Below are 23000 nucleotides of genomic sequence, written 5' to 3'. Positions count from 1 at the left end.
TACGCCACTGGTTAAGTTAGTCCTGTTTATATGCTGCTCAGCTCCTTCCCATTATATCCCTTGTTTTGGAAGGTTTATTCTGATAGATTCTAATAGCCCTTAGCAGATCTTCCTAGGCCTCCTCGCATTGCCCACTGAACCAGCCTCGCTGATTTCCCTGTGTGCAGTTAGTGGCATTGGGCCTGGTTAAATAAGGTCTGAAGAGCGTGCTAATTTGTAGAAAATCCGAAACCGGGTCTGTTGAGGTGTTGATGAGGCGGTGTCACAGTTTCCTCATTAAATCACTCGCCAAGATCCTATGTATTTTGTCATTCAACATCAGAGACTATTTCACTCTTGACCTGCCTGAAGATTCACCAACTGCACACGTTGTCTCTGTAGGAAGCGGACAATCCAGGAAAGGAGCTAAAGAAACTAAAAGCGGGAAAAATGATTGCTTTCAGTTCTTACCATTTATACATTTCTTGCATTTAAAGCCCACCATTTCCCCGAGGTGGTGTACGTGGTTCTCCTCAAACTGATCCCCAATATAACCCAGTGAGACAGGTTAGGCCGAACAGCAGCGGCTGGGCCTAGGTCACCGACAGTGAGCTCTGTGGCCAAGAGGCCAGTGAGCTCTGTGGCCAAGACGGAGGCGAGATCTGAAGAAAGGCCTTCTTAGTGCAGGACTCACCTTTCCCGCCTGCCTCCCCTCCAAGCCTAAATCAAAAAGGGGTTGTGTTTTGCTCACTTTCCTCCTCCTTCCACATGCCTTTTCCTTTTGTGCCATGTCTTTCAGAGCGCAAGCATTGCAGCTGTTGTTTTCTTAGCTGATCTTACGTAAGCTGCTCTTAGAACCTTTATCACAGAATCACGGAATAGCAGAAGGGATCTCGAGGGTCATCTAGACCAACCCCCTGCAATGCAGGAATATTTTGGCCCGACACGGGACTCGAACCCGCCACCCTGAGATTAAGAGTCATACATTCTCTACTGAATTGGGGGGGCGGGGGGGGGAGAAGACAATGTAGAAGCTTCAAATAAATAAAGCAATGAAACCCAGGCCTCCTTCAGGGAAGATGGCAGACGTACGTGAAGAAACTCAGAAAAGAATAGACACACACGGAAAGGAAGTGTGCAGACTCTGAGAGAGCACAGCACTGACTTCTTCTCAGAGCGGGAGGAAGTCCCTCGCCCCCAGACGGTGCAAAAGAGATCAGGGGCCTGATAGAGACAGGGTTAGAGGCAGATTCCTAGGAAAGATAGGGCAGCTCCCTCCCGCCACCCACGACCCATGGCATTTGAGAGCCTCAAACCCTCCCCTCTCAGGGCACCCAGAGAGAGAGAGGACCCAGAGCGAAAGCTGCAGGGGGAAGGAGGGGGAGAGGGCTCAGGCGGCCCTTAAGGCCTCTCAATCTGGCCCCTGGAACTCTCTCCCTAGGCCCCACCCCTCACGGACCCTGCCTTCACACCCTTGTTGGCTGGGATGCAACCTTGGACTCCCATCATGTCTCGGGCTGGCCTGGATTTAGGCAAGAGAGAGAGGGGGGAATGTGCTGGGTGGAAAGCAGCCCATACCTTCCAACAATTTGAAGGCAAAATCCAAGACGCCATCTTCCCAGACGTACTATCTTCCCGTTTTTTGACCCGGAAACTACAACTAATCCAGAATGCGGCAGATAGACTGGTGACTGGGAGCAGCCGGCGAGACCATATAACACCAGTCTTGAAAGACCTACATTGGCTCCCAGTACGTTTCCGAGCACAATTCAAAGTGTTGGTGCTGACCTTTAAAGCCCTAAACGGCCTCTGCCCAGTATACCTGAAGGAGCATCTCCACCTCCATTGTTCTGCCCGGACACTGAGGTCCAGCGCCGAGGGCCTTCAGGCGGTTCCCTCGCTGCGAGAGGCCAAGTTACAAGGAACCAGGCAGAGGGCCTTCTCGGTAGTGGCACCCGCCCTGTGGAACGCCCTCCCACCAGATGTCAAAGAGAAAAACAACTACCAAACTTTTAGAAGACATCTAAAGGCAGCCCTGTTTAGGGAAGCTTTTAATGTTTAATAGGTTATTGTATTTTAGTGTTTTGTTGGAAGCCACCCAGAGTGGCTGGGGAAACCCAGACAGATGGGCGGGGTATAAATAATAAATTACTATTATTATTATTATTTATTGAGAGAGCACGGCCATCATTTTGGTTGCCGTGCCCTCACACAATTTTGTGCCGCGCTTTCCCTCCACAAAACAGCGCTTTTTCTCCAGGCAAATCACGTCTGTTGCTCCACCCAGTTTTACCTCTGGCCCCGCCCACCGCTGGCATGTAACCGCCCCCCCATGAAGGGAATGCGGCTCTCAGCATAGCCTCTTCAGCCAAGCCGTTCCCTAGACAGGCTTGCTGGCCTCCAGAGGTTGTGAATGACAGCTGCCAACCTCTGGAGGGCATTGGCTGCCCTAGATGTTCCTAACAAGGCTGTGTGGCGCTTCCCAGGTAGAAATTCTGATTGCATGTTGTATGTGCTTAGGAACACTGCCGTTTCTATGCGCCAGAGTACAGATCAGGGGTAGGCTGTGCTGGAATCATTTCATATGGGATCCCTGATAGGTTGGGACATGGTCCAGGACAGGAGAGGTGGTCCTGTGGCCTTCCAGAAGTTGCTGGACTTTAACTCCCATCATTCCCTGAACCTGTGGTCATGCTGACCAGGGGCTGACAGGAGTCTAGAAACCTCCAGTAGAACTATAAAGAGACTACTGCTGTAGGTGAGGTCCCAGGTGCAATTCACCAGGAAAGGGGGAGCATTTCGATCCAGTTCACATTTTAAGGCAGTGGCGCTGCGGGTTATACCACAGAGCCTAGGACTTGCCGATCAGAAGGTCGGCGGTTCGAATACCAGCGACGGGGTGAGCTCCCGTTGCTCGGTCCCTGCTCCTGCCAACCTAGCAGTTCGAAAGCACGTCAAAGTGCAAGTAGATAAATAGGTACCGCTCCGGCGGGAAGGTAAACGGCGTTTCCGTGCGCTGCTCTGGTTCGCCAGAAGCGGCTTAGTCATGCTGGCCACATGACCTGGAAGCTGTACGCCGGCTCCCTCGGCCAATAAAGCGAGATGAGCGCCGCAACCCCAGAGTCGGCCACGAGTGGACCTAATGGTCAGGGGTCCCTTTACCTTTACCTAATTTTTGCACTTTCTGAAATGATGCAAGAACTGAAACGCAGCCCGCCTTCAAAATTTGCACTCCTCTGAATTTTATGATGCAGTTTCTCCAGCATATTCTAGGCCATGGACTTCTTCAGCTTTGGCTCCTCCCCAAGCTGATGTTGGACTACAACTCCCATTGTCCCCAGCCAGCTCAGGCAGCGGTCAAGGATGATGGGAGTTGTAGTCCAACAACTTCCGGTGTATGGCAAAGGATGATGGTGCAAACGCCGTTAAGGGTAAATTGGACTTTTAGTGCATGTATTTGTGAAAACACCCTACCCATTATATTAGGGGGAAACGCTCTGCAAAGAAAATGTGCCTCTTTGGCAAACTGTGTACGAAAAATGGGTACAGTAGGAAAAATTCACACTGAACGAATTTTCATTTTGGGGGGGGGGAAGAAAAAAAATCAAACAGTGGTAGAAATGAGAAACTGAAATAACAAGGTTAGCTCGCCCCCTACCCTATACCAATGAAAAGACGTAAGGTTTTTAAGAGAGAGCCAGTGGTGGCGAGAGCGTCAGACTAGGACCCGGGAGGGACCTGGGTTCGAATCCCGACTTGGCCATGAAGCTCACTGGGTGCTCTTCGGAGCCAGTCACTGCTTCACAGCCTAAGCTGCCTTGCAAGGTTGTTGTGGGAAGTGGGGGGGGGGGAGCAACGTATGCTACCTTAGGCTGCTTGGATAAAAACGTGCTATACAAAGGAAAGTAAAATAACCCTATCTGCCGTCCTCCAAGCTCCCTCCAGCACCCTCTAATAATGTTTCCCCTACTGCATCCTGTTCCCCCACCCACCTTTTGCCCAGATAACCTGGGTGCCAGCTGGGCAAAACTGGTGGGGTATGGGGGGGGGGAGAGAGAGAGAGAGAGACTCGACGTCGTGCCTCGCCTTGTTCTCGGAAGTCGGAACGGGGCTGCCTTGTGGCCGCTCCCTGCCCGCTTTGGGTGCCAGCCAGCTGGGCTGTGTGTTTGCCTTCGACGGGGCAGGGGTGGGTGGGAAGGGGACGGGCTCCAAGCAGGGGCAGCCGCTCCCCTCTCTGCCAAGCAGGCTCAACCGGCCGGGCAAGAGGATGGGCAGGCGGGCAGGCTGGCTCTGTGGGGAGGAGGAGGAGGAGAGCGGCGGTGGGAAGGCTTGGAGGGTGGGTGGGGGGGACGACGGATGGGGACCTGCCAGGCAGGCGTGGTTTTTCTTCCTGGAGGAGCACTCTGACCCAGGAGCTGGGCGCGGTCCGCGTCATGGCAACGCCCGGGGGGGGGGATGCCAGCTCAGCCAGAACTTTGCCAGCCCCTGCCTGGCATGGAGGAGCGAGGGGGGAGCAAGAGAGAGAGAGAGAGAGAGAGAGAGAGAAAGAAGGAGAGAGAGAGAGAGAGAGAGAGAGAGAGAGAGAGAGAGAGAGAGAGAGAGAGAGAGAGAGGCTGGCTTTGATTGCCTTCCCTCAGGGAGGGGCGCAATGGGGCAAAATGCCCAGGACAGGCCTTACTCGGTCTCCTCTCCGCGGTCTCTCCAAGTCCCAGCTAGCAGCCTCCCCGGCTCTCCCAGCGCCCCACTCCTTTCCCACACTGCACGCCCGGCCCTCTCCCCACCCCCCAGCCCAAGCCTCGTGCTCCCATTCCTCGTGTCTAAGAGCCACTGCCTTTGCCCCCTTCCCCACAGGATGTCACGGTGTCAGGCAGACATTGACACGATCTTCCCTGCACAGTGAATATTGTGTGTGTGTGTGTGTGTGTGTGTGTGAGAGAGAGAGAGAGAGAGAGAGAGAGAGAGAGAGAGAGAGAGAGCGCTTTTCCTGTTGAATTTCTGCCTGACAGCTCTAAAGGCCAGGCAGAAGCTGAGCAATCGCAGGTCACCTGCCGCACGCAGTGTCTGTGTGGCACTTCACCTGACGAGTTTCTGCCTGGCTGCTGTGAAAGAGGGCAGAAATTGAGCAGCAGGGATCAGGTGAGAGCTGTGTTTTTCCTGTTGGATTTCTGCCTGGCTGCTGTGCCGGAAAACAAACCGAGCAGCTGCACGGCCCTTCCCACTGCAGAGAAAGGTGACCAAACAGCACTTTGCCTGTGGAATTTCTGCCCGGCTGCTGCTGCGAAACAAAACAAGGCAGCAAGCCTCTGCTGAGAACACAGAAACCTCCGCTCTCAATTTCCCTCCCCTCCCAGGGCTGGGAATAGAACCCAGGAGTCCTGAGATTACCCACGAGGCCTTCTCCACCTGCCCCTGCGGGCACAGGTGGGAGGCAGAGGGACGGGCTGAGCTGCAATTAAACCATCATGCCCCTCTGGGTTGACAAACCCTGACAAACGCCAATCAGATTAGGAGGGATTAGCAGGAGGAGCAATCGGCTGGGATTAGAGCTGGTGGTTGTGGCACAGGCGGAAGCCATCAGGGTTCGGAAGGGAGCTGAGGGGAGACTGGCAGGGTCTAGACGCAATCAGCTGTAAGGGCTTTGCAGGCAGAGGGCTCTAAAAACTGCACAGCGGGCAGAAATTCAACCGGTGCAGCCGTTTCTGGGAAAGCTTCACCTGGTGCACTGCTGCCTGCTAGGCAGTTTATTGAAAGCATGGAGCTTTTAGCAGGAAAGGCAGAAGGAGGGCATAACTCTGTATCTGCGGCAGAGCCAGCGCAAAGTCAAATCCTCTGTTCACCACCCCCAAAGTGTGACATTGGGTTGGCTCCCCTCACTCTGCCTACCCTACCTCTCAGGGTTCTTGCAAAGACTCCCAGAGGGTGTGACCCTCCTGCTGAGCCCCTTGAGAGGACAAAAACGAGAAAGCATCAGAAATGAGTGGTAGCATTTGGGACTTTTTAGTTTAACTGCAGCGGAGTTAATCTACGGAACTCCCTGCCACAGGAGGCAGAGGTGGCCACCAACTTGGATGGCTTTAAAAGAGGATTAGAGAAATTCGTGGCCGCGAGGGAGGGCTATTGCTGGCTTCTAGAGGGCGACAGGTTCCTCACACTGGCATGTAAATACATGCGTGTTCAGTACTGTACCCAGGATCCCCTCTACAGTATTGTATACTCAGGGTGAGCACAACCAACTTTTATCGTCCGTACATGCTACGGAGAGTGCCTTTGAGCATGTCAAGAGCGTCGCCACGCTGCAGAAACCACAGGCAACATGCCCGGTGTGGTTTGAGATAAGAAAACAGGGCAGCTTCGAGGTGCAACACTGGGGGTCCCCAAAGTTTTGAGGGGAAGGGACATATAGAGGAACTGCAAAACACCCATCTCAAAGGAACACCCCCTGAGCAAAAGTCAAAATGCCCACGCCCAGCCCAAAACAAATAGAAAGCAGGCACACCTATACAACCCCCAACCAGTCAGTGTAGACAACGGCAAGGTATAAGTCAGTTCCCCTATGTTCCCAAGGGAGAATCATTCCCATAATACCATGAATGTCATAGTCCGGCATTACTAAACTGCATCATCTATGACCCAAACTCACCATCTGCTTAATATTTCACGGGGACAATTGTGCAACACCCTGATTCTCCCATTATTATATTCCCCCCCCCCCCATGTCCCCATCACACTGTTCCCATAATGTGGTTCGGTGAGCAGTGAATCTCCAATTCAACCCCCATCGTCTCCCAGGAGAGCTGTTCCCATAGATCAGGGCTCAGCAACCTTTTTCATCCGTGGGCCGGTCCACCGTCCCTCAGACCATGTGGGGGGCCGAGCTATATACCGTATTTTTCACTCTATAAGACGCACCAGACCATAAGACGCTAGTTTTTGGAGGAGGATAACAAGAAAAAAAAATATTCTGAATCCCAGAAGCCAGAACAGCCAGAGGGATCGCTGCGCAGTGAAAGCAGCAATCCCTCTTGCTGTTCTGGCTTCTGGGATAGCTGCGCAGCCGGCATTCGCTCCATAAGACACACACACATTTCCCCTTACTTTTTAGGAGGGAAAAGGTGGGTCTTATAGAGCAAAAATTACGGTATATATATTTTTTTGGGGGGGGGAATTGAACGAATTCCTATGCCACACCAATAACCCAGAGATGCATTTTAAATAAAAGCACACATTCTACTCATGTAAAAACACACTGATTCCTGGACTGTCTGTGGGCCGGATTGAGAAGGCAATTGGGGTCGCATCCTGCCCCCGGCCCTTAGGTTGCCTACCCCTGCCAGAGGACTAGAATTTTATGTGTTTCAGTGAACGCCAGAGCTCTTGGGAGACGGGATTGATCTTAAAGCACTCTGGGAACTGTAGCTCTGGGAGGAGAATGGGGGGGGCACGGTCCACCTAACAGCACCCGTAACAAACTACAGCTCCCAGGATTCTTTGGGGGACGCATGACTGTTTAAAGCAGCGTCATGGGGCTTTTAACATGGTGTGACTGTGGCCTCACTGGACAACAGATGCAGCTTCTGTAGCAACGCTGAGCCGGAGTCTATTTTGCATGTCCTTCTCTATTATCGTTTTTATGAAGAGGCGAGGAAAGGTTTAATATATCCCATAATACAGTCCCTCCCTGGTCCCTCCTCCGAGCTGCAGGGTTCCTATAAGTCAACCACTGATCAGGAGGGAAAGTTTTTGGCCACAGCTATCCTTAATAGACTTCTTAGGATTGCCTGAAAATATTGCCTGAGTGTCTAGTATTTTAATTCTGATTTTCAGTTGCATTTATGTGCATTCAGTTCTTATAAAATGTTGACTGCTGATAAAGTAAACTTCCCTTTCAACATGATTTCTGTTCGGTGAATTTGGCACCCCAAAATCTTCATCCAGATGGACAATATCTCCCATCAATGTCAATGGTCAGGGATGATAGGAGTTGTAGTCCATCTGCACCTGGAGGATGTGAGGTTTGGGAAATGCTGCTCAGGAAATGCATTTGTGCCTTAAGAGGCAGTGTTGTATAGTGGTTCGAGAGCTAGAAGATCCGAGTTCGAATCCGTACTCGGCCACTAGGCTAACTGGTTGACCTTGAGCCAGTCAATGCCCTCTCTCAGCCTAGTCTACCTTACAGGGTTGGTGGATAACAGAAAGGGCAGGGTGTAGAATAATGTACGTAGGGCCCCTTGAAAGGTTAGGGCAGGGTACACATTTAACAACCCAAATAATGTAAATAAAAATTGCCCAAACGCAGGAATATCCAGCTCAGTTCCAAACAGCCTGGTTGACAGAGGTTTGGGGTAATTTATTCCGGTTTAACTGTGCATTTGATGCAAGATTTAAAGATAAATCAGAACTGCAGTGTATTTATTTTTAAAATAACATGCCGTTTTGCAGCTCACTGGCAGAGAAAAATTTGAAATGGAAACTAGAGAATGCGGAGATGTTGTGTTCAGATGTTTTTGCCCAAGTTGTTCTGGATTCACTGCTAATAATATTAGTAGTAGTAGTAGTAGTCCAGATTGGAAGGCTGTGGAATATGAGGAATAAAGAACTAGGCTTTCAAAGATGAAGGAACAAGCCAGTATCCAAAAGGTGTAAAAACCAGAGGAATAAAGCTTGTCTCAGAAACAATCTTAAAATGATGGTCCAGGTTAAGTCATCACAGCCACTCAGAGCACTGCGATTCCATTTCACAGGTGGGGAAAACTGAGTCTGAATAAGTCCACTTATTCCTTGAGTGAGCAGGCATTCAGATCAGGCTCTCGTCATCCAAAATGAGAATTCTTACCACCACACATTCTTATATTTGTTTGCCTTGTTTTAAATGAGAGTCCTTGGGCCCCAAACCTGCAGTGCCAGCAAGACGTCGGTGCCAAGAGAAAGGCACTCTGTGCATGCTCGCTGGCATTCTAGCCTTACACATCCATCCCAAAGAGGGAGATGATCCTGAACTATTCTAAACGGCGGGGCGTCATGCCGCCTTACCCCACAATAAACTCCAGCTACCTGCTGTGCTCGAATCATGTCCCCACCTATGGCAGAGAGTTTACACACCAAGATCTGATACAGCAGCCATTTGGCTCAGGCTGGGGCGATGAAGCAATCTTGCCCTGAGCCCGGTCTCACCTGTGAGCTTGCGACTGCACCCTTTTGTGAAGCAGGATGGAGGTGTATTGCGAGCAGCGCTGGGGGGTGGGGGTGGGAAGCGCCCCAGCTCAGTGGGAGAGCACCTGCTTTGCATGCAGAAGGTCCCGGGTTCAAGTCCCTGCATTTCCAGGTGGGGCTGGGAATGTCCCCTACCTGAAATCCGGGAGAGCCCCTGCCAGCCCGTGTCGACAGTCCTGAGCTAGATGGGGCAGCGGTCTAGACGACTCAGTGTAAGGCAGCTTCCTGTGTTCCTATTCAAATCTATCTTCTAGAATCATGAGGACCAGGATCTTAGCTTATTTCTAGGGGAAAGGCCATGACTCAGTGGTAGAAGGCGGCCCTACATTCATTCCTCAGCTGTTCAAGGAGGCCTGGGAATCTCCTATCTGATACCCTGGACCAGGCACAGGCAAACTCGGCCCTCCAGATGTTTTGGGACTACAACTCCCATCATCCCTGACCACTGGTCCTGTTAGCTAGGGATGGTGGGAGCTGTAGTCCCAAAACATCTGGAGGGCCAAGTTTGCCTATGCCTGCCTTGGACAGTTGCTGCAAATCCGTGCGGACAATCACTGAATCACAGAGCGGGGTCATTTAGTCCAAAGTTCTAAAATGCAGGGCAACGTGGGGCTCGAAGGCCGAGCTAGACGGCAATTTTCCATCGCGAATGCCCTGGGTGCGATCAAGCTGTCATTGTCGGCCGAAAGACTGTGTACAGGGGGAAGATTCGGCAACAAATCTAGCGACACCCAAACCAGATCTTTACGGAGCAACCGTTCCCCCCATCGTCCCCCCCCTGCACCTTTGACGTGGGAGCTCTGGGGTTTGACACCTTTTCCTGTTTTCAGCAAAAGATTTTTTTGCTGCGGCAGGCCAAGGGGGGGTCTGTGAGAATTGCGTGCTTGGCGGCGGCTCATCACACCCACGGCCTCTCAACCACTCGAAAGCTGTCTCCTCTGTCACCCAGGAGAGAAGATTTCGGAACCCAGGTTTCAGAAACGATACCCTCCAACACCTGATGGGGAACAAATTACAGGGGCCTTTTCGGGCCCCTCGGAGCATGGCCGAGCGGGCAAGGCAAATGCCTCCGCTGCGGGGTTCAGCGTCGCCATGCCCAGCCAAATACTCAGAACTTATCCGTTGGGTTTGGCTACTTCTTCAGACTGGCCATGAAAGGAACCAAAGATTCCCAACTTCAAAGTCAATCTGGCTAGCCAATCCACACAAAACAGCCCCTTAGAGGCTCAATAAATAACCCTCTGGGACAGACAAAGGAGCCGAACCCGTAGCCGGCGGTGTTAGAAATTAGCCAGGCGCCAGGCGCGTTTTGCTATCGCCACAGGTCCAGTTGTGACCACATGCAGATTTCTGGGTGCCAGGTTGGCTACCACAGGTTTTTTTAAAAAAAATTAAATTTTTATTGGAATTTTATTTACAACATAACATAAATCCCCACCCCCCAATACACAAATCCACCCTCATAAAACATGAACATAACATACAATGAGCATAAAATACAACAATACAAACAACCAAATAAAAGACTTCTTTATCCTGTACCTGGACTCCTTATTTGCTTCTTATAAACTGTTTCCTTTATGAATAATTATTAAGATTTTTCTAAATCTAACTTAAATATCCACAAAGTCTCCTGCAGACATTAATCGAAACAAGTCCAGGTATGTATTTTAGGGCGCCGTTTTGTGAAGTAGTTTCCGCATTTCCCCCACAGTTTAAAAAACCTCTGCCTTGCTCCATAGTTCATACCATTTCCATTTCCCCTGCACGTGCTTCTCCTCCTGGGGAAGGTGAATTGTTGTAAGGGCAAGCAATGTAGTTGAGATAATGGAATCGTAGCGTTGGAAGGGACCCCAGCGGTCATCTAGTCCAACCCCCCCAGTGGCAAATTGACATTCTGTTGTGGCTACTGCAACCTAGATTCAAGGTGGCATTTCGCACTTAGCTTATATACAGTGGTACCTTGGGTTAAGTACTTAATTTGTTCTGGAGGTCCGTTCTTAACCTGAAACTGTACTTAACCTGAAGCACCACATTAACTAATGGGGCCTCCTGCTGCCGCTGCACCGCCACCACACAATTTCTGTTCTCATCCTGAGGTAAAGTTCTTTACCTGAGGTCCTATTTCTGGGTTAGCGGAGTCTGTAACCTGAAGCGTATGTCCAGTGGCGTAGCGTGGGGGGTGCAGGGGGGGCCAACCGCACTGGGCGCAACATCTGGGGGTTAGGGTTAGGGGGCGCAAATCCACGGGTTAGGGGGCACAAATTACTTGCCTTGCCCCGGGTGCTGACAACCCACGCTACACCACTGCGTATGTCACCTGAAGCGTATGTAACCTGAGGCACCACTGTACTTGAGTTTCTATCACTGGGAGCCAGCCACGGTCTAGGCTGCAAAGTTATACAGGCCCACTCCTCTTTTCAAGCCATCTAAGGTTGGTGGTCTTCACTGACGGGGGCTCCCAGCTCCCACTGACCTCCACACACATACAGCCTACGCTCAGGAATGATGGGAGTTGTAGTCCCTCGATGCCTAGAGGGTGCCATGATTGAGGGATGGCCAGGGTGCAGAGAGTGGGGGGGGGGGGAATGTAGCTTCCGTTTTAAGAAGAATTTAAAAAGTGGGTGGCGGATGTTGCAGCAGGGCTGAGCTATCCCAGCGGTGACTGGAGGAGGGGTTTTTCCACCTCCGCCGCCGCTCTCGGGGGAGATGCTGAGAGATAAGGGCCGGGAGGCCAAGGCCAAAAGTGCACATCTATGGGCGCTGGGGCTTTGCGCATTTACGGGAAGCCCTGAATATGGAGGGTGACCAGATGCAAAGGGGGGGGGAGGATGAATGCAGCGAAGGGGGAATTTGGAGAGTGTTGTTTGCCACACAGGGGTTAGAGAAAAGCTGAATCAGCTAGAATTCCCCCGAAAGAGACACTAAGCCCTGCGGTTCCCCTTGCATTTGCGACGGCCGTCCTGGGCATCAGCTCCAGAACCAGCAGACTGCAGAAGTAACAGCGATGTGCAAGGGGTGGAGCCTGGATGGGGAGGCGGGGCTTGGTGGGCTGAAGGCGGGGCCTAGGAGAATTTTCAGCTAGGACAGAATCCCAGGCATGGTGGGGGCAGAGCCTAGAGGGATTTGGCAGGTCATGGAGAATCAGGTCAGAGGCGGAGCCAGGAGGGACAAGGGGCGGGGTCAAGAGTTTTAAAATTTGCGCATTTTTCAGTCCAGCTTGGAATTGTGTTGGGTTTTTTTGTTCCAGTTGCCTACTGGAACCTGGGATTTACTGGATATTTAGCAAATCCGGCTCCTGCCCAGCCGGCACCTTAGGCCCTCAAGAGGCACTAGCCGGCACCGCTAGTCCTCAAGAGGCACTGGCAAGCACACACACCTGAGCCAAATTTTAACGCAAGGAAGAAGCTTAGAAAAAGTTTTGTTGCTGAATGTTCACACTCTGCTTTGCAAGTATGGGAAAGTTAATTCAGGCAGAAGCAAAGCGCCGAGCGTGGAAGTGATCTCAAGTCTCGGGAACCTCGGGTGCGAGTCGGATAGTCTCAAGATTTGAATCTCACACCAGCCAACGCATGACACGGCTCGGGGGCAAAGCTGCCCTGTTCTCAGTCTCCGCCGCCCCATAAAGGGGACAGCCAAGCCAGCCTACCTCACAGGGCTGCAGCCAAGATTGGCCTGATAAGTTCAGGGAGAGCTTTGAACTCTCTAAAGCATCTTATAATTAATTGTCTTTATGTCGTAACGGAGGGCACACACACATCCAAACTATTGAACAACTTGAAAAACAATTCCAATCCTAAAGCAGCACTAAAGGATCTGAGCGTCCTGAGACAACAAAGCTTTGTGCGGTCATAAAATCCCTGGTTCTCACACCCTGGGTTGTTTGTAAGGCATACGCCCTGCTGCCCGTTGTATACTTGTTGTACATCCACACAACTACAGACTTGCAGGCTCTACTTAGTTTTTTGTTTCAAATCCACTAAATGAAGCCAAGCGTGTATTCTTAGAACTGAAATAATTCTGCGCTTGTCTGGATGCGGAACTCACAGTCCTTCCATACACAAAAATCCTGGTTTCCCTGCCCAATCCACCCATATTTCTTTATTTGATTTATTTCAGCAATATAATAGAGAGGGGGAGAGATTCCAACTCTGCGATTTTACGATTGTCCACACAGACTCTTCAGGGTATCAGATGGAAGATTCCCAGGCCTCCTTGAGATGCTGAGGATTGAAATGTAGGGCCTTTTCCTACCAGTGGGAGTCAGGTCACACTGCCGCATTTAAAGTGCATGGCTTCCTGCAAAGGATTCTGGGAACTGTGGTTTGTTAAGGATTCTGGGAATTGTAGCTCTGTGATGGGGGAAACTACAGATCCCAGGATTCTTTGGTGGGGTGGAAGCCATGATTGCCGAAGTGGTACAGGTGTGTTGTCGATGTATGTTGGGGGTGTGACCTCAGGCATCCTAGCCAATCGGCACATCACAGACGTCATCGACATGACATGATCCAAAGATCTGCGCCAACTTCTCCTACGATGGGACGCAAAGTAATGTGTTTGCCAAATGTTCACTAACTCTGGCAGGCAGCTCCGGGTGCTGGACGTTAGGGAATTAAGATGCAAACGGAGTACAAGTTTGGGATTTTAAAGCACTTTTGCAGGTGGGGGTTGGCTTGGCTGCTTAGACATGCTCAAGAACCTGACTGGCTTAAGAAACTTAAAAGACTGCTTCTGGCTCAAGGGAGGGGGCTGAAAGCTAAAGAATGGCAAAGGCATTAAAAAATAATAATCAGGATGCTATCTTGCCAAAGAAGAACATTCCTTAAGTCGATTGGGACGGTTAGATGCTTGCATTACATTCCTGTCTTACGTTTCATCCAAAGGAGCCTGGGGAATGCCTATAGCCTTTCCTCCAAACAGCCCTGGAAGGTAGGCGAGCCTGAGAGATACTGTCCAGCCCAAGGTCACCCAACACCGATACCTTTTATGGATTTGGAGCCAAGTTTCTGTGCTTCACAAGGGACTCAGGTGGTGCTGTGGGTTAAACCACAGAGCCTAGGGCTTGCCCAGAAGGTTGGCGGTTCGAATCCCCACAACAGGGTGAGCTCCCGTTTCCCGGTCCCTGCTCCTTCCAACCTAGCAGTTCAAAAGCACAAAGTGCAAGTAGATAAATAGGTACCGCTCTGGTGGGAAGGTAAACGGCGTTTCCGTGCGCTGCTCTGGTTCGCCAGAAACGGCTTAGTCATGCTGGCCACATGACCCGGAAGCTGTACGTTGGCTCCCTCGGCCAGTAAAGCGAGATGAGCACCGCAACCCCAGAGTTGGCCACGACTGGACCTAATGGTCAGGGTCCCTTTACCTTCTGTGCTTCGAGTCTGACACTCTAGCCCAGGGTAGGCAACCTAAGGCCCATGGGCTGGATGCGGCCCAACTGCCTTCTCAATCCGGCCCGCAGACAGTCCAGGAATCAGCGTGTTTTTACATGAGTAGAATGTGTGCTTTTATTTAAAATGCATCTTTGGGTTATTTGTGGGGCATAGGAATTTGTTCACTCCCCCCCCCCCAAAAAAAAATATAGTCCGGCTCACCACATGGTCTGAGGGCCAGTGGACCGGCTCATGGCTGAAAAAGGTTCCTGATCCCTGCTTTAGCTCACAGCTGGGGGGCCTTGCAGCCCCCACACAGCCCCAACTCCTGGCCCTGCTGGCTGGGGTTGGGGGAGCTGGGAGTCTGGGCACAGGTTCCCTGTCTGTGGGCTACCCTGACTTGCAGTAGGTCTCCAGTACAGTGGTACCTCGGATTACATACGCTTCAGGTTACATATGCTTCAGGTTACAGACTCCGCTAACCCAGAAATAGTGCTTCAGGTTAAGAACTTTGCTTCAGGATAAGAACAGAAATCATGCTCCGGCAGCACGGCAGCAGCAGGAGGCCCCATTAGTTAAAGCTGTGCTTCAGATTAAGAACAGTTTCAGGTTAAGTACGGACCTCCGGAACGAATTAAGTACTTAACCCGAGGTACCAGTGTACAGTCATACCTTGGAAGCTGAGCAGCCTAGTTCTCAGACGTTTTGGCTCCTGAATGATCAAAACCCAGAAATGACCCCAGGATCTTCTGCAGCCAAATGGGAGCTTTGTGTCACACTACCCCTCTTCCAAATGTCTCCCTCCCGAACCAAAGACCCAGGAACACCTTGGATCGCTGCCCCCAAGGGATCCCAGCGATGTCTGAGGGATCGTCTTAGAAACACCTGTGTTGCAAGAAGCCGCAATGAAGCGCCCAGGAAAAGACTGGCCAGCGAAAGGCAACTCGGTAGCTCCTGCAATCCCCAAATATTCGCTGGGCGAGTTATTAGCTGTATGTGTCTATTACTCATTTCCAAACTTGTGTGTTGCAAAATTGCCTCAAGAAGCGACGCCTATGCATTGAGGAGGAACGCAGGAAGCCGCCATCGACGGTGTCAGCCTAGCGCAGGATTCCCTACACTGACTGGCAGCGGGCCTCTAGGGTTTTAGGCAGGGAGTCTCTCGCAGCAGTGGCGTAGAGTGGGGGGTGCAGGGGGGGCCGGCCGCACCATCTGGGGGGGCGCTCGCACTCGCAGCTCTCTGCCCCTACCTGACTCACTCACTCTCTCTCACTGCAAACAATACATGTGCTTAGGGGGTAAAGGGTTTCTTTAACTAATCTAGTGGAAGAGACTCGAGTGCTAAAATCCACAGGTTAGGGGGCGCAAATCCACGGATTAGGGGATGCAAATTACTTGCCTTGCCCCGGGCGCTGTCAATCCACGCTACGCCCCTGTCTCACAGCCCTACGGGGAGACGCAACTGGGGCTTGAACCTTCTGCCTTGAAAAGATCTACCACTGAGCTACAGGAAGAGGAGGGGCCCCTGTTGTGTCTCTGCATGAGTTTGCTGTTCCACCTTCTCCCATCTGATCCTGCCATGCCTCAGTGCCAGAACCTGGGCCTCCCTCTTACAGGAGGCAGCCTGCTGCTGCTCTGCATGAGTTGCTGTTCTGCGTCGCCCTCTTCCTCCCTAGTGCCCCCAGCTGCCACAGGCTCTGCCCAGCTGAGTCAGGCCAAAGCCCCATGCGGGCCAGGATGGCACAGTGGCCAACCAGATGCCCCTCTGGCAAACCCACAAGCGAGAGGGAATGAGATGGGAACAACCCTTTTCTGCCAGAGAGAGTTGCCGCCAAACAGGGGAACCAGCACTGGGACTGATGAACCAAGAGTCTGAGCGGCATCAAGGCAGATTCCTAGCAAGCTTAAGAAGCAGAGATGCAGGACCTTAGATGTTGCTGGACTACAACTCCCATCATCCCTGGTCATTGGTGCTGCCTGGTGTGAGCTAATGGGAGTTGGAGTCCGGCAATGTAAAAACAGCCTGCTGGATCCAGCCCATCTAGCACACCTGGAGGAGGATAGCACAGGTAGCTCTCTCCTGGCTTGAACCCCACCCCGCACCAAAAGCAGGGAGGGGGAAGGAGGAGACTCCAGCCAAATTAAGACCTATTGAGGCCCCCCAAGCACTTAAAATATTTTGGTGCCCCCCATATATATCCAATTTAAACTATAAACAATAATAGACCGTAGAACAAAAATTTATTTTTTGAAACGATACGAAACAAAACCTACAGCAAGATGAAAAAATAATGCTTGTTTTGAATACAGTGGTACCTCAGGTTACATACGCTTCAGGTTACAGACTCCGCTAACCCAGAAATAGTGCTTCAGGTTAAGAACTTTGCTCCAGAATAAGAACAGCAGGAGGCCCCATTAGCTAAAGTGAACAGCGGCAGCAGGAGGCCCCATTAGCTAAAGTGTTGCTTCAGGTTAAGAACAGTTTCAGGTTAAGAACGGACCTCCAGAACAAATTAAGTACTTAACCTGAGGTACCACTGTACTTGAAGGGACGCAGGTGGCGCTGTGGGTTAAAGCCTCAGCGCCTAGGACTTGCCGATCAAAAGGTCGGCAGTTCGAATCCCTGCGGCGGGGTGCGCTCCCGCTGCTCGGTCCCAGCGCCTGCCAACCTAGCAGTTCGAAAGCACCTCCGGGTGCAAGTAGATAAATAGGGACCGCTTACCAGCGGGAAGGTAAACGGCGTTTCCGTGTGCGGCTCTGGCTCGCCAGATGCAGCTTTGTCACGCTGGCCACGTGACCCGGAAGTGTCTCCGGACAGCGCTGGCCCCTGGCCTCTTAAGTGAGATGGGCGCACAACCCCAGAGTCTGTCAAGACTGGCCCGTACGGGCAGGGGTACCTTTACCTTTACCTTTTACCACTGTACTTCCAACTTTATTGACACTTGGAAAACCTTCCTCCTTTTTCTAATTGAAAAGTCTTTGATCAGACCAATACTTAGGAGACATAAGGCACCCCAGCCCGCTTTGCCGCAAAGTTGTTCTGTTGCGCTTTTTTTCATGTACTTCAACTGAGAAAATGAACACTCAGCTGAGCAGTTTGTGACCATTAATTTGGTTAAAATGGAAAAATTTTGTGGTGCCTCCCTTCCCTTGATGTGCCTTTGCGCACATGCTTAGAATCACAGAACTGGAGACTTGGAAGGGACCCCAAGGGTCCTCCAGCCCAACCCCACTCCAATCCAGGAATCTTCAGATCGAAAGCATCCACGACAGAGGGCAGCCCAACCTCTGCTTAAAAAAACCTCTAAGGAAGGAGGGTCCACAACCATCAAGTTTATTTTGCTTAATGGTTAATCCAACCCTGCTTGAGCATGGGGGAAATAAAAATAAAATGGAAAGAGGCATAGTTGCCAGGCTAACTCAACCATTTTCCAGTGGGGCATCTAGAGAACAGAAGGACCGATGAGTTGGGTCACTGGCCTGATAACCAGGCTCTTCTTATCAGAAATTCCCAACTCGGGTGTGGCGCTGGGCTCCCGCCATGGGCGTTGGGATACTCTCATCTGCCTAAGTCAAGGAAGCGGACTGCAGGGCAGGGAAGCCAAGGGTGGCAACACCTGGGCACTGGCAGGCAGCCTCAGGAACCGGCTGTACTTTTTCCTGCCCAACGCCCATTAATCCCTCTGTTGCAAGCCGGCCCCGAAGGACGGAAGGAGGGGGGGCGGCCTTTGCGCCAGCTCCCGAGCGGTGCCAGGCAGGCGATGGGTGGGAAGGAGACGTGCCCAAACAGGTCCTGGGAACGGCCCCCGGTACACGCAGAGCCTCTCCCCTGGGTCAGGAGGACCCTGGCAAGGAAAGGAACCCGCCTGCCAGAGAGCTGGGAGCAAGGAGGAGAGAGCAAGGCTTTCGTACCATAAAACACACACACACAAACACAACGCAAAACCACACAGCCGCCCTGATGTGACTTTGCTGCTAGCGAGTTCCCAGGGGAAGGGAGTGGCTCAGATGGGTGGGAGGATTCCCAGCCCCTAAACAACGTGGTCTCTTTAAGAAAGGGGGGGGGGGAGAGAGAGACTGAAATAGTCATACGCTTCAGGAACATATTAAAAAAAATGTCCAGCAGCGCAGTTGTTGCAGCTTGCAGGAAAAGGAGCGCTGGCTTAGACTTGGACAGGGCCAAGAAAGAGAGAGCGTGTTTAGTTTGGCTAGGGGGTGGTGAATCAGGTCCGAAACAGATCAGGCGCTGAAAGTAGAAGGAAGCGAGTTTCTGTGTTGCAAGGCCACAGCGCATGAGGCTAGTCCTCAGCGTCTCAAGAACGCCAATGGCCTATCTAGTCCAGCCTCCTGTTTCCTCAAGTGGCCAACCAGTGGGGAGCCAGCAAGCAGGACCTGAGCCATAGCTGTCAACTTTTCCCTTTTCTTGCGTGTAATCCTGTTCGGAAAAAAGGGAAACGTTGACAGCTATGACCTGAGCACGGGAGCGGCCCTTTCCTCTTGTGGTTTCCAGGTCGGTACAGTGGTACCTCGGGTTACATACGCTTCAGGTTACAGACTCTGCTAACCCAGAAATAGTACCTCGGGTTAAGAACCTTGCTTCAGGATGAGAACAGAAATCGTGTGGCGGCAGCGGGAGGCCCCATTAGCTAAAGTGGTGCTTCAGGTTAAGAACAGTTTCAGGTTAAGAATGGACCTCCGGAACGAATTAAGTACTTAACCCGAGGTACCACTGTACTCAGAAGAATCGCTGCGTCCTACTGTGGCGGCAGAGCACAACCACCATGGCTAGTAGCCACGGGTAGTGTTCGCCTCCAGGAATTTGTCCAACCCTCTTTTAAAGCCATCCAAGATGGTGGCCATCGCTGCCTCCTGTCTCAGGGAGTTCCACAGTTTAACCACGCCACACGCTGCTGCCTCTAGCTGTGGAGGCGGAGCACAGCTAGTAGCCAATCGAGAGCCTTTATCCTCCATGAATTTGGGAGAACAAAAGAGAGAGAATAGACTTCCGTTTCTCTCTCCTTCCGCCTTCCCACTCTAACCCTCCTCCTGACTCCAATTCCTCACTTCCAGGATCTGTAGGACCCCACCTCTCACAGCCTGAGAAGAGGGAAGCAGTGACCCGCTGGATTTTTTCTGAATTTCATCTCCCATCCCTCCTAACCATTGGCCAGGCGGACTAGGGTTGATGGGAGCTGTGGCCCAACAACATCTAAACATTCCCCCAGCTTCCCCAACCTTGCTTTACAGCTCTGTAAATGCCTTTAACACTAATTGGCTGGGCCATGTGATCCCTGATTGGCTGCGCCATGTGTCCAAGACTGGGGTGGAGGATCTGTAGCCCTCTAGATTCCCCCAAACTTCATCCCCCCTGACTATTGGTCCTGCTGGCTGGGGATGGATGGCAGCTGTGGTCCAACAAGGTCTGAAAACATCCTGAATAAGGACGGCTGTTCTGTCTTTAGGAGACAGTCTCTGGGGTGGTTGTTTTTTTTTAGAAAAAAAATAAAATAAAACCCCACGCTGACTATTTGGATTGTCTATTTTTAAAAGAAAATCAGATAAAAGTTCCTTTCATTGCCATCGCTGCGTTTGCTGATGCTTTGAAGTGCGACTTTCCGAGACAACGGAAGCCAATGGTGCTTCTGTTTCGGTCTCCAAGTGAGACAGAGACCATTATTATTATTTTCTTTCCAGTCGCAACTTCGAAACACGCCAGCTGGCAAAATGCAAGCGTAGCTTCTCTCCCCCCCCTTCCCCACAGGAGGCAGTGCGGTGTAGTGGCTAGAGGGTTGGACCGAGACAGGAGGGTTTGAGTTGAACACATCCCCGCCTGCCCACTTGGCCACAAATCTCACAGGGTGACCTTGGTCTGTTATCTCTGAGGCTCACCTACCTCGCAAGGTTGTTGTGAGGATAAAAAAGTGTGTATGGGGGAGGGAACTATGTAAGCCACTTTGACCTGTTCGGAGGAAAGACTCTTCCCAAGGAGATGGAGGCGTGCAGAGACAGTACATGTTGCCATATTCCAAAAACCCAGCAAGCCGAAAGTCCCGGTAGCCAAGGTGCACTGAATTTTGCCCATGAGAAGTTCAGTTTTTAAATGGTGAAAGAAACAAAATGGTCATCTGTCGAAGGAGCCCATTTCAGTGGGTCCTGGGCGGACCAGGGAGAACTGAGGACAGTAAGGGGCAGGCAAGGGTTAAGGTTAGGTCATAATACTCTTTAGGGCTGGGTGGTATCTGGTTTTCAACTTTGTGATATATCACCAGCTAAACATCGCAATGGGACCCGGGTGGTGCTGTGGTCTAAACCACAGAGCCTAGGACTTGCCGATCAGAAGGTCGGCGGTTCGAATCCCCGCAACGGGGTGAGCTCCTGTTGCTCTGTCCCTGCTCCTGCCATCCTAGCAGTTCAAAAGCACGTCAAAGTAGATAAATAGGTACCGTTCCTGCAGGAAGGTAAACAGCGTTTCCGTGCGCTGCTCTGGTTCGCCAGAAGCGGCTTAGTCATGCTGGCCACATGACCTGGAAGCTGTACGCCGGCTCCCTTGGCCAGTAAAGCGAGATAAGCACTGCAACCCCAGAGTCGTCCACAACTGGACTTAATGGTCGGGGTTCCCTTTACCTTTATTAAACATCGCAATATTCTGATATGCCTGAAATAAGGACGGAGGTAGGCTTTGTGGTTTTCTCCACACTGTGGTTTTTCCAAAGCACATGCACACGTCATGATTCGCAATCTATTGCAAGGTCAAAAACTATGATACTGATCTAAAAATATGGACTTCAAACTGGTTTTGGACGATACTGTGGTACCTTCGTTGTCGAACGGCTTGGCTCCCGAACAAATCGGCTCCCGAATGCCGCAAACCCAGAAGTGAGTGTTCTGGTTTGCAAACATTTTTCAGAAGCCGAATGTCTGACGTGGCTTCCGATTGAGTGCAGGAAACTCCTGCAGCCAATCGGAAGCTGCGCCTTGATTTTCTAACGGTTTCGGGAGTCAAACGGACTCCCAGAACAGATGAAGTTCCGACAACCAAGGTACCACTGTATATCGATATATTGCCTGGTCCTAATGGGACAGTTTGCGGAACCACGAACTCATGCAGAGACACAACAGGCCTCCCTCTTCTTCCTCCTTTGGGAGAAGTGCCATAGCTCAGTGGCACAGCCTTGCAGGCAGAAGGTCCCAGGTTCAGCTCCCAGTTGCGTCTCCAGGTAGGGCTGCGAGAGATTCCCTGCTTGAAATCCTAGAGGGCTGGCTGCTGCCAGTCAGTGCAGGGAACCCTGCGCTAGATGGACTCACTATGCTGCAGCTTCCTGTATTCCTCTTCAATGCACGGGCGCCACTTCTTGAAGCAATTTTGCAACACACGAGTTTGGAAATGACTGGGCGAAAGCACACACAGGCCCACACAGCTAATATTTGGGGACTGCAGGACCCGTCGAGTTTCCTATCCCTGTCCAAACTTTCCCGGATGTTTCACCCCAGCTTCTCACATGGCGAACGACTCAGGTGTTTCCCTATTGCTACCTGTGACGGCACCAAGATCTCATCAGGGGCACCAATCCATTGCAAATGGGTTCCTGGGTCTTTGGTAAGACAGGGAGAAATTTGGAAGAGGGGGAGCATGCCATCTTACGCAAGTCCATGTAGAGTAGGCCGATCCAAAGGCTCTGAGCTTGCTCCTTCTAAAGGTAAAGGGACCCCTGACCATTAGGTCCAGTTGTGGCCGACTCTGGGGTTGCAACGCTCATCTCGCTTTAATGGCCGAGGGAGCCGGCGTACAGCTTCCGGGTCATGTGGCCAGCATGACTAAGCCGCTTCTGGCGAACCAAAGCAGCGCACAGAAACGCCATTTAACTTCCCGCCGGAGTGGTACCTATTTATCTACTTGCACTCTGACGTGCTTTCGAACTGCTAGGTTGGCAGGAGGAGGGACCGAGCAACGGGAGCTCCCCCCGTTGCGGAGATTCGAACTGCCAACCTTCTGATTGGCAAGTCCTAGGCTCTGTGGTTTAACCCACAGCACCACCCGCGTCCTACTGGAGGTAATCAATAGCAACTAACTTTTGATGGCATTAAACGGGGCGCCAGGCAAATCCAAGGAGGCAAAGGCCACTGATGGCTGCAAGCCACAACGGCTGTGTTTCCCCTCCTCTGTTGGAGGCAGTGCCTCTGAATACCAGTTGCTCAGGTTTAGTGTTAGAAACTCGGGTATATAAGTTGGTGCCAAATGGCACCTTGAATCTAGCTCGCTACAACAGAATGTCCACTCGCAAAGCGGGTTGGGCTAGATGACCCATGGAGCCCCTCTTCCAACACTACGACTCGGTGATTTCAATTACATCACTTGGCTGTAGCTTGTTCTTACAGCAGTTCACTTGTCCCAATAAGCAGGGAGAAAAGAACAGGTGGAAATGGAAATGGTACTCAATATGGAGG

At 51.6% G+C, this 23000-nt stretch overlaps 1 protein-coding gene across 7 annotated transcripts in view; it reads right to left on the bottom strand.

Moving 5' to 3' along the window:
- The window catches only part of ZBTB7B (zinc finger and BTB domain containing 7B), a 57321-nt gene that overhangs the window by 6212 nt on the left and 28109 nt on the right, over window positions 1-23000 (bottom strand). The window contains exon 1 of one of the 7 annotated variants that reach the window (XM_081891644.1): window positions 674-1870. The exons of the other annotated variants lie outside the window; for them this stretch is intronic. The gene's annotated coding sequence lies outside the window, so the exon portion shown is untranslated. Of the gene's footprint in view, window positions 1-673; window positions 1871-23000 lie in introns of those variants that run through there. 7 annotated transcript variants of the gene reach the window in all.

The sequence above is a fragment of the Podarcis melisellensis genome (assembly GCF_964234715.1).
Source record: "Podarcis melisellensis genome assembly, chromosome: 16".
Classification (NCBI taxonomy): domain Eukaryota; kingdom Metazoa; phylum Chordata; class Lepidosauria; order Squamata; family Lacertidae; genus Podarcis; species Podarcis melisellensis.
Note: the sequence above shows the minus strand (reverse complement) of the source record. Positions and strands in the feature narration are given on the sequence as shown.